General features: G+C 44.0%; 1 protein-coding gene across 1 annotated transcript in view; it reads right to left on the bottom strand.

Moving 5' to 3' along the window:
* Positions 1–5486, bottom strand: part of fkbp6 (FKBP prolyl isomerase 6) — a 51250-nt gene extending 45764 nt beyond the window's left edge. Inside the window, exon 1 of the mRNA XM_072589445.1 lies at positions 5398–5486. The gene's annotated coding sequence lies outside the window, so the exon portion shown is untranslated. The remainder of the gene's footprint in view (positions 1–5397) is intronic.
* Between the last annotated feature and the right edge of the window lie 6736 nt (positions 5487–12222).

Raw genomic sequence — 12222 nt, 5'->3', positions numbered from 1 at the left:
GCAACCTATACCAACTGAAAGCTGCTGAAAGAGCAGAGTATGGAGAGATTAAAAAAAAGAACACTGTAACCTTAATGCTCAACCTGTCCAAGCTGCGTAGAGCAGCAATCAACAATCCAGCTCAATGCTGAATCGCCCAAAATAATAGAATACAAATCAAAAGGCACTTCCCACATAAATTGCACACTGTTCAGTCACTTCTCGAGCACCCATTTCCACAGAGCTTTGCACAATAATTGCGGATATATTATCAGGTGATGCCTAGAGGACCAACAATGGCACTACAGATCCATCAGGAAATCAAAAGGGAGACTGACACTGAACTGGTTACAACTCTTTGCATCTGACCCATTCGTGATGAGAGATGGCCATTTCATGCTCCTGCCAGTCACAGCACAATATTCAGTTTTCTAATGGGTCACCTTTCACCCTGGTTAGTGCAGCCCCCCCCTCCCTCCCCCAACCCTCCCCCATCCCCACACACACAATAGAAAAATCTTCAATATAACAAATGCATGCTTTTACAACTGCACTGTTCAACATATTCTATTATAATTTTGGTGCAAGATTTTCCAAGGGCTTTTCAAACCATTCAAACTTAAGCTGCTCCCATGTTGCTAGACAGCAAATTATAAGAGAGCAGTATTTATAAATGAGCTCTATTATAACACCCCTAGAGATATAAAGCATATCACAGCTCTGATTTGTAACAACCAATCAGCCTTCATGAAGCAGACAATGGCAATGAATACTTTCTCAGGGAATCCTTCCAAAAATGACCTTTTCCAAAATCCTGCATTTGCATTTCAATCAATACAGGAGATTAGCTGGAAACCTTTTGACGGAAAGCACAGTGAAGAAGTTTCTATATTGACAATGCTTCCTAATTAAGTGATATTACTTGGCATCATTTGTTGCTGCTGAACAATGAGTGGCAGATCACCATTTATTTCCTGTAGGATTACGATATTCTTGCAGGAAAATTTGATTAGCTCCAATCTCCTTTATAAATGCACCAGAAACACCCATTAGCAATTGTTTCTCCTAATTAAGTGACAGCAGACAAGCAAATGGGGGCAGAACTATTTCCGTCTTTGCAGCTGGTACCACTAGTCATTTTGGGAATATTCAGGTATTTGCTCCTGCATCATTCTGAAATCACCAAGTCCAACTCGGATAACAGGTGGCAGTGTACGCTCGGGGCTGGAACTGGATTCTGATGCTAAAAGAAAAATGTCAAGACTCAGAAATCTCAGTGCCCTCCTGGGAGACAAGACAGAGACAACCATTTTAGATTCCAATAAAAGCAAAATGCAGTGCACACTGGAAATCTGAAATAAAAACAGCAAGTGCTGGAGAAATTCAGCAGGTCTGGCAGCATTTGTGGGGAGAGAAACAGTTAAGGCTCGGAGTCTAATATGACTCTCCTTAAGTTCTGAAGGAGGGTCAGACTGATCTTGAAATTGTTCTCTCCACCAACGCTGCCCGACCTGCAAGTTTCCCCAAAACTTACTGTTTTTATTCCGATTTACGGGCAGTAAAATGGTCTTGATAGTTACCACCAGGTGAACATTTCACCTCAGCCAAATCTCCAGGATTGACCCAGCGATTCAGAACTAACCTCCTAGTCATTGCTGTGAATTATCCAGGAAAAGAAATGGTAAAGGCGTTGTAAAACAATTACATATTGGAGGTGTGCAACCTGGTGGTTCAAATGTCTAGAACATGCCCTAACTGGAAGGTTTAGATCACAGATCCTTTGGGATCCTGTCAATTGGTGGCTGTTTCTACTTTATCACAGATTTCAGGCAATTGGGAGTTTTTCTTTTAACTTTCCATTCCAATATGGAAAATCTGAAATGATCTCAGCAGTGAGTAACTTTCATAGACAGAGAAATATGGGGAGAAAAACATTAAGCTAGCTTTTGCCTGAAAAAAAATCTCTCAATTCCACTCCCCTCCCCTTGTCACACTGAGCTCAAACCAAGTCATAGAGATGTACAGCACAGAAACAGACCCTTCGGTCCAACCCGTCCATGCCAGCCAGATATCCCAACACAATCTAGTCCCACCTGCCAGCAACCGGCCCTCCAAACCCTTCCTATTCATATACCCATCCAGATGCCTTTTAAATGATGTAATTGTACCAGCCTCCACCACATCCTCTGGCAGCTCATTCCATACATATACCACCCTCTGTGAGAATAAGTTGCCCCATAGGTCTCTTTTATATCTTTTCCCTCTCACCCTAAACCTATGCCCTTTGGTTCTGAACTCCCCCACCCCAGGGAAAAAAAACTTTGTCCATTTACCCTATCCATGCCCCTCATGAGTTTATAAACCGTTAAGGTCACCCCTCAGCGTCTGATGCTCTAGGGAAAACAGCCCCAGCCTGTTCAGCCTCTCCCTGTAGCCCAAACCCTCTAACCCTGGCAACATCCTTGTAAATCTTTTCTGAACCCTTTCAAGTTTCACAACATCCTTCTGATAGGAAGGAGACCAGATTGCACGCAATATTCCAAGGGGCCTGTACAGCCGCAACATGACCTCCCAACTCTTGTACTCAATACTCTGACCAATAAAGGAAAGCATACCAAACACCTCCTTCACTATCCTATCTATCTGCGACTCCACTTTCAAGGAGCTATGAACCTGCACTCTAAAGTCTCTTTGTTCAGCAACACTCCCCAGGATCTTACCATTAAGTGTATGAGTCCTGATAAGATTTGCTTTCCCAAAATGCAGCACCTCACATTTATCGAAATTAAACTCCATCAGCCACTTCTCAACCCATTGGCCCATCTGATCAAGATCCTGTTGCAATCTGAGGTAAGCTTCTTCGCTGTCCAATTTTGGTGTCATCTGCAAACTTACTAACTATACCATTTATGCTCGCATCCAAATCATGTATGTAAATGACAAAAAGTAGTGCACCCAGCACCGATCCTTTGGTACTCCACTGGTCACAGGCCTCCAGTCTGAAAAACAACCCTCCACCACCACCCTTTGTCTTCTACCTTTGAGCCAGTTCCGTGTTCTCCCTGTATTCGGAGAGATCCAACCTTGCCAACCAGTCTCCCATGGGGAACCTTGTCGAATGCCTTACTGAAGTCCATACAGATCACATCTACTGCTCTGCCCTCATCAATCTTCTTTGTTACTTCTTCAAAAAACTCAATCAAGTTTGTGAGACATGATTTCCTACACACAAAGCCATGTTGACTACCCCTAATCAGTCCTTGCCTTTCTAAATACGTGTACATCCTGTCCCTCAGGATTCCCTCCAACAACTTGGCCACCACCGAGGTCAGGCTCACTGGTCTATAGATCTCTGGCTTGTCCTTACCGCCCTTCTTAAACAATGGCACCATGTTAGCCAACCTCCAGTCTTTCAGCACCTCACCGGTGACTATCGATGATACAAATATCTCAGCAAGAGGCCCAGCAATCACTTCCCTAGCTTCCCACAGAGTACTAGGGTACACCTGATCAGGTCCTGGGGATTTATCCACCTTTATGCATTTCAAGACATCTAGCACCTGTTCTGTAATATGGACATTTTTCAAGGTGTCACCATCTATTTCCCTACATTCTATACCTTCCATATCCTTCTCCACAGTAAATACTGATACAAAATAGTGGTGTACTATCTCCTGTGGCTCCACACAAAGGCTGCCTAGCTGATCTTTGAGGGGTCCTATTCTCTCCCTAGTTACCCTTTTGTCCTTAATGTATTTGTAAAAACCCTTTGGATTCTCCTTAACCTGCTTTACCAAAGCTATCTCATGTCCCCTTTTTGCTCTCCTGACTTCCCTCTTAAGCATATTCCTACTGCCTTTATATTCTGCTAAGGATTCACTCCATCTATCCTGTCTATACTGGACATATGCTTCATTCTTTTTCTTAACCAAGCCCTCAATTTCTTTAGTCATCCAGCATTCCCTATACCTACCAGCCTTCCCTTTCACCCTGACAGGAATATACTTTCTCTGGATTCTTGTTATCTCATTTCTGAAGGCTTCCCATTTTCCAGCCATCCCTTTACCTGCGAACATCTGCCCCCAATCAGCATGTGAAAGTTCTTGCCTAATACCGTCAAAATTGGCCTCTCTCCAATTTTGAACTTCAACTTTTAGATCTGGTCTATCCTTTCCCATCACTATTTTAAAACTAATAGAATTTTGGAATGCTCTCTTATCTTCTGGAAGACTCTGTCACAATCACTGCCTTCTCAGCGATGATTTTCTGAAGTGGATTGGAGGTTTTAAGAAACAAAAAGACCGAGCTCCTGATCTCTGGCTGCCCCCAGGCTGCACAGTGCACTGCAATTCTCTCCACTGTATCACACTGCAGTGGCAGACAGCCAATGGAGGAAGGATATTAATGATTCCTCTTGGCCTCTTCTACTCTGTGTACAGTACAGCTCTCAGCTGGAACCTGAACATACAATAAACATAACGTTTCTGCTTGATTATGCGGTATTTTTCAGAGCACATTTGACCAAAAGCAGTGTCAGGCAGTAGTGACCCCAAGAACAGACTTTGAACAAATGTAGACTGTTTAACTCTGGAAATGATCGGAGTCACGTCCAATCCCCACAAAAACCAGTTCCCACGGATGTATGCTTTCTATTCCATTCTGGGTTTGACATTCTGCTGAGTGTGGCAGGTGGGTTCAAGTAATAACCACGAAGGAGGTAAATGGCTCAGGAAGGAGGCCTACACTACATGAATATCATTAACTGTTTCTCGGACAGTAAACAGGGCTTCCAAAAAAACTTTGCCCCGCTCTGTCCCCCACTGAAAGCCTTAGAGTTTCCACCAGCTCTGATTGAGAACCGGAGGGGATGGTCACTGCGAGGGAGCAGCCGCCTGTTAGAGAGGGGGGGTAACCGCCTGTTTGGGGGGGCAAACCCACCTGCTTTGGGATGGGAGGGATACCCACTTGACTGAGGGGGTGACCCACCTGTTGGAGGGGGGTGGGGGCGAAGACCCACCCATTAAAGGTGAGGCAAAGCTACAAGGATTTACTTGGTGCTCCAGGGTGACGATTGGTGAGTCAGAGCTCACACGTCCACAATTTCAGCTCATGGTCCCACCTTAGGGTCCTGCCCTCACTTTGGAAAGCCCAGTTTTAGGAGCTACATACTTACAGGGACTGAACATAAATGTTAACAGTTTGTATTAACGTTGCAAATGATACCCATCACAGTAAGCATAACAGAGCAGGGCTCGGAGACAGTCTTCTTCAATCAATCAGAGATCAATCCTTTATGACCAGACAGGACATGTGCTTAGTAGTTGATAGAGTAATGGTACCATTTCTCAGCTATTTCTCTGCCCCACATCTCCCAAATCACTACCCCCATAAATGATGTACACCGCCTCCACCACCTACCCTGTCGGCCTCTGTTCTTCACAGGGAAAGTCCTCAGGAGAGTTTCACCAGCCTCTCGAAATATATGCACAGCTTTTTAGCTTCAGGTCTCTGAATCAAAACGAACAGTACTGAAGAGGAGGTGATAAACTGCCCATCTCTTGCGCTCAAAGAGATCAATGCCATGGTATTCCCATAGTCATGTTGGGACTATGAGAGCAGTATTGGTTCTCTGAGTGGTACAGCCAGGGACCATATCCTCAAGACAATGTGAGATACTGTCTGACTGTATCGCATCACTGCAGCCTGGCCTGAAACCTGAAAATACCAAAGGGGCCTCTGGTGTATCTGCTGGAGGCCACCAAGAGATCATCAGTAATGTTGATGTGATGATGTTGTTGGAGAAGCAGTGCCACAGGATAGAGATATCATGAGCAGACTCAGACTAGCCATCAACAGTGTGGATGTAATGGTGGGGGGTGCCCAAGTCCAGACAGACGAACAAAGGGGCCTTACCATACATGTGTGCCACAGGTTAGCAAGATCATAAAAGTTATTAACACAAGCCCCATGTTTTAATTTTGAAGGGACAGAATTTAGGGTAAAAACCCACTAAATTAAACAAAATCTATTATAACCTTGGTTAGACCATTGTACTATATGTAGTACCTCACCATATTATTCAAAAAAAAAGGGGATGAAGGAAATGAAAAGGATACATTTATAATAAGTGGGAGATTTCTAGGCCAGGTTCCTAGAGTGACATGGTGGCGCATTGGCTAGCACTGCTGCCTCACAGTACCAGATACCCAGGTTCGATTCCAGCCTTGGGTGAACGTCTGTGTGGAGTTTGCATGTTCCCCCTGTGTCTGCGTGGGTTTCCTGAGTGCTCTAGTTTCCTCCCACAGTCCAAAGATGTGCAGGTTGGGTGGATTGGCCATGGCAAATTTGCAGATGGGGTGGGGGTCTGGGCAAGATGCAATTCTAAAGGGTCAGTGCAGACTCAGTGGGCTGATGGCCCTTTCCCACTCTGTCGGGATTTGATGTGCATTGGCAAATTTTGAGCAGTTAAAAGGTTGTACAACTCCCCAACATCTTGGGCTAAACTTGCATCTGCTTCCCCTGGAGAGTTCATGGACATCCACAATAGAAGGTCAGCAGTCTGGAACTATTCCCTTCACCTGTGATGGTAGCAAACTGCATGAGCATCAAATGTAATCAGCATCTCTGGATTCTGGGTGGTATCATTGCAATTGCCATGGTATTCAACCATGTTGGCAGGTGTCCGAGGTCAGTTTTAACCATCAATGGAAGGCCTGAGATGTACAGTCAAAATTTCTTCAATACCCACTTTACTATGAATACTTCTTTCTCCATCACTGTTTGGATTAGCGGGAACCTCTGGATCGCAATGGAGACACAATGGCTTTGGAATTACTATTACCCAAAGTCCTGTGGATGACGGCTCTGCTATCATTGGAAGTTTGGGATCATGACATGCTTAGATCTCTGACAATATTAGCATTTGGTCAACTTCTTAAAAATCCATTTACGGGATAAGGGTGTCATTGACTCGCTGTTGCTCATCTAAGAAAGCGGTTAAGAATCAACCACATTGCTGTGGGTCTGGAGTCACTAGTAGTCCAGACTAGGTAAGGGTGGCTGTTTCCTTCCCTAAAAAGGACATTAGTAAACTAGATGGGTTTTTTTCCTAACAATGAGACTTTGACTGAATTCAAATGACACATTCTACCATGTTGATATTTGAAAACATATCCCCAGAACATTACCATGGTCTCTGGAATAACATTCTGGCGATAGTACCACTCACTGGCTTGTTTATTGTTGATGCTCAGTTTCTGATGCCTGATCTTATTTCAAACATTTCCTGATTGCTTCCTACATATTTACTTGGGCTAAGTGGAGTAAGGGTCTTCCCACCTGGTTCAACATATCCATAAATTGCTGGGAGCTGTGTAAGATGTCTAGGTAGTGGAAGTTTACCGATGGCTTTTGTCTTGAGAGAGTCTGCTGTGATCCATGGTGCCTAGAAAATGTGAGACAAACTGTTAATCATTAGCTTTGAAAATCCACATTGTTAAGCTTCAACTCAGCCTCTTGTTGCATTTCCAAGAGTCCAATGTTCTTTTGGTATGTTGTTCTTCAGTGGAACCAAGGAATAGGAACATTGTCTGTGTGATTTTCAGGTGACACCTTCCTTGCGTCCCGGGAGATTGGGCACAGCCTTGCTGGAAATTCTCCAATGCAGACAGGATTCCAAAATGCAGACTATTTTAACAATATCCAAAGGGGTTTAATGAAGGGTGGTTCAAAGTTTGGACTTATCTAGCAGGTGTTGTTAGAATCGATTTCTTGTATCCAACTTGGTGAAGATTGTGCTGTCCAAGGGTCTAGATATCATTGGTTGTATTTCTCATTGTATTGCCTTGTTCAAATGTATTAAGTTGATGTAAATTTCCATCGGTCTATTCATGTTGAGAATGGCACTGTAGCAGAATACTACAAGGGTAGCTCTGAGGGAGAAAGAGAGACCTTGCAAAGTGTGAACAAGCAGCAAGTTTTGGCATCAGTCTTCAGTGTGATCCAGTATACAGTGTTCAGTTTTCCTGTGCTTCTGAAGAGCTTTGATTTAAATTGATTTGCTCGTTTCAGTTTGTTGCCATCTTTCACTCAAGGCTTCAATGTCCTCCTTATGAAAAGGCTTCCCTGCTTAGGAGTGAGTATAACGGCTGCAGCTAGCAGTGTCGAGATCTTTGTGTCTTAACATTTCTGCAACGGACCTCTGACTTGGAGGTGGATTTTTCCCCAGCCCTTGATATTTGACAGGAAGGCTGCAGGCTAATTCTTCGCAGTAATTTATGTCCATCTGATAGAAGTGAGTCCAGCTCCTGTCTCGAATTTAGAGTCAGCACAGCATCTGTTGAGCTTGATGTTAACAGTCCAATATTGATTTTCATTCTCTGACTTTCTCGAGAGAAGCAATTTCTTATGTCATGGTTCCTTCAAAAAGCTTTTGTCTTGTGCTTCTTAAATAGAACCACAGGAACTGGAATAGGTCATTCAGCCCCTTGAGCCTGTTCCACTATTCAATGAGATCATGGCTGATCTGCAGCCTAACTCTATAGACCTGCCTTTGGCCCATACCCTTGAATAGCTGATTTTTAAAGATTACTTTAGATTAGAATCTCTAGTGTGTGGAAACAGGCCCCTCGGTCCAACAAGTCCACACCGACCCTCCGAAGAGTAACCCACCCAGACCCATTTCCCTCTGACGAATGCACCTTACACTATCGGCAATTCACCTGATCTTTGGACTGTGGGAAGAAACCGGAGCACCTGGAGGAAACCCACGCAGACATGGGGAGGATGTGCGAACTCCAACAGATAATTGCCTGAGGCTGGAATCGAACCTGAGTCCCTGGTGCTGTGAGGCAGTAGTTCTAACCACTGCACCACCATGCTGTCGATGTTTTGCTTCACAAAACATTACTGCACATTTAATAATTAATAATTGATCCTCAATCCACTGCCGTTTGTGAAAAAGAGTTCCAAACATCTACCACTTTGTGTGTAGAAATGCTTCCTAATCTCTCTCCTGGACAGTCTCATCCTAAATTTTAGAACTAGAAATGGACTTCCCAATCAGTGGAAATAGTTTATCTTTATCTATCCTGTCTTTTCCTGTTAACATCCTTCACATCACCTCCTAAGCTTCTAAATTCCACTGAAAACGGTTTGTATAATCACTCCTTATAACTTAACCCTTGAAGCCCAGGCATTATTCTTACATTGCCAAGGCCAATATACCTGTCCCAAGGTGTGACACACAGGACTGCTCACAGTACTCAGAGTGTGGTCTCACAAGGGTTTTGAATAACTGCAGTACAACTTCAACACCCTTGTACTCTAGATATGAGGGCCTGTATTCTTTTTAGCTTTCTTGAGTATTTACTGCCCTTACTCATTGCATTTTAAAGATCTATGCACCCAAACCGACAAGTCTCTGTGGACAGGCATTGTATTTATCTGCATACCTTTTAGACAGTGCATGGATTTATATTTTTTTCCAGTCCAAAATGGATAACCTCACACTTCCTTACACTGAACTCCATCTGCCACAATTTTACCCATTCACTTGGTCTGTCAATATCCCTTTGTAATTTTACACCATCATCTACCCGGTCTGCAATGCTGTCTAACTTGGCATCACCAGCAAATTTGGATTTATGATTTTTAATGCTATTAGTCAAATAGTTAATAAATAATGCTAAAAACCAGACTATTACATTTAAGAGACATTTGGTTAGGTATATGAATAGGAAGGGTTTGGAGGGATATGGGCCGGGTGCTGGCAGGTGGGACTAGATTGGGTTGGGATATCTGGTCGGCATGGACGGGTCGGACCGAAGGGTCTGTTTCCATGCTGTACATCTCTATGACTCTAATGTGAGCAATTGAGGTCACGAAAGGCAGTCATTTTAAAATAATAGATTGCTTCAATCCTGCATTTCCAGATGCTATTCTAAAATGACAGCTGTTATCACTGACACGGCTGGGCCTTCTCACCTTTGACCTCTTTGCACCATCACAGGGACCTTATAAAATGGCAGGTGGCACCTTTCCAAAGCACATCCACTGTCGCTGCTGCTTTTGAGGCAAATGACCAGAAAGGTCTTCCAGCCTCACCTGCCTTTGCTCAGCCAGTCAGAGGTCAGCTGCTTTCCAGAAAGTTCTTGGGTGGGGTAAGACAGAACTGATTGCTCACCTGAGTTGCAGTCCATATCTCCCAGGGTGCTGTCTCTGATAGTCACTGGGCTGTCCTAGCAATTTGCCCCCTTGAAGACTGTTTGCTTTGTTGGCCTCAACTCCCTTTGTCTGTAGCTCTGGGCATTCCTGGGTTACTCTTCCAGGTTTTTCTTGATGCTTACCACTGTATTTCTGGGTCTGGTCTCTGTTTGCCATCGTGAGAGAATATTGGGAGGATTTTCTAGGAGCTCCAGACACACAAGGGCTGAACACTGGGCTAATGCACAGTCTTAACATGTATTGGCTACACTGCCTTCTCCCAACAACTCTCAGTCCCATTTCATATGCCAGCATCATAGCTGCCAAGAATGTGCATCAGGAGCTATGGTGACAATATTGATACAATTAGTCCTTCGCTCCACACAATCTGCTGCTTTCCAAATTCCACAGTAAAGTGTGTGTTATCTCTTTCAAGTTGGCCCCATGGGCAACTCAGAGAGTGAGGACTGCAGATGCTAGAGAGTCAGAGTTGAAAAGTGTGGTACTGGATAAGCACAGCAGGTCAGGCAACCTCCAAGCAGCAGAAGAATTGATGTTTTGAGCATAAGCTCTTCGTCACAATGCTGGGGGTGGAGGGCAACTCATCGACATTATAAGCTTGAAAGCATGTGGCCCAATGGCTCAGTGTTAGCACTGCTGCCTCACGTTGTCAGGGACCCAGGTTCAATCCCAGCCTTGGGAGACTTTGTATGGAGTTTGCACATTCTCCCAGTGTCTGCGTGGGTTTCCTCTGGGTGCTCCAGTTTCCTCCCACAGTCCAAAGATGTGCAGGGTAGGTGGATTGGCCATGCTAAATTGCCAATAGAGTGCAGGGATGTGTGGGTTAGCCATGGGGAATGCAGGGTTATAGGGGAGGGGGACGGATCTGTGTAGGATGATATTTAGAGAGTTGGTGTGAGCTTTGAAAAGTCCAATGGAATTATGTATTTTGGGGCTGCAACCTCCAGCTCATATTTTGACTTAACAAACAATCAAGGTCTTTTTCAATGTATAATTTCAGTTACATCACACTGTAAACCTTTGCGATAAATTCTGTGTCTTACAATCTTATTCTCCACAACCACCTGATGAAGAAGTGGCGCTCCAAAAGCTAGTGCTTCCAAATAAACCTGTTGGACTATATCCTGGTGTTGTGTGATTTAATTCAACATTAGTCTGGATGTGCTAATGAGCAAATGTATATGCACTTCTTGGCTTGGATTCAAATATGAGTCAGCTTTGAAGGTCAGAGCCAAAGCACCAACTGCTCGTCACCTCTCCATTGCAGGTAATAAACTCTCTCACACCCTAAATGCTGCCAGCCAGCCACTGATGGAAGGAAGCAGAAAAAACAATTTCAGTCAACCTGCAAAGCCAAATCAACTGTAATCATTACACCTGTCTCCTTTTTACAAATTATCAATTTTTCTTTCTCTCTTCTCATTTTTAATAAGTATTTGCATTATTTCTCTTGTATTTAATAATTAATAAACTTTCTCTTCTGTTAACTCAGTCTCCTTTTATCTCATCCTTTGTAAATTAACCTTACTGAGACAAACCAAGGGGCAGCTGTATAAAGGAGGGGATGGTGCCAGTAAACCCCCCCACCTCCCAACACACCCTCACATGGGAACTTACTGATTTTAGGTATCTGGTCTGGGACTGTAATAACTCGTTCAGGGTCCAGTCAGAACAGTCCTTCATGTCGACAGTACACTGCAAAGCAATTCACTCGTAATGATTTGGAGATGCCTCACCTGATAATGGAGCAGCACTCCGAAAGCTAGTGCTTCTAAATAAACCTGTTGGACTATAACCTGGTGCTGTCTAATTTTTAACTCGATAAAGTAATTCGATATCACGCAAGTCAACAGAGGCAAGTTAGACAAATGACGAGCACATTCTGCTCTCCTAATCACACCTTGGGACCTCTCATTCAACTAGACAGAAGGGCCATGCCCTTCTGCCACTGGCATCACCTAGCTCGTACTGCACTTAGGTTAGACTCTCAAATCCTGGCATGAGGCTTAAAAGGCAACC

This window comes from Chiloscyllium punctatum, chromosome 19, assembly GCF_047496795.1.
Source record: "Chiloscyllium punctatum isolate Juve2018m chromosome 19, sChiPun1.3, whole genome shotgun sequence".
Classification (NCBI taxonomy): Eukaryota; Metazoa; Chordata; class Chondrichthyes; order Orectolobiformes; family Hemiscylliidae; genus Chiloscyllium; species Chiloscyllium punctatum.
This window is presented reverse-complemented; position numbering and strand designations above follow the sequence as displayed.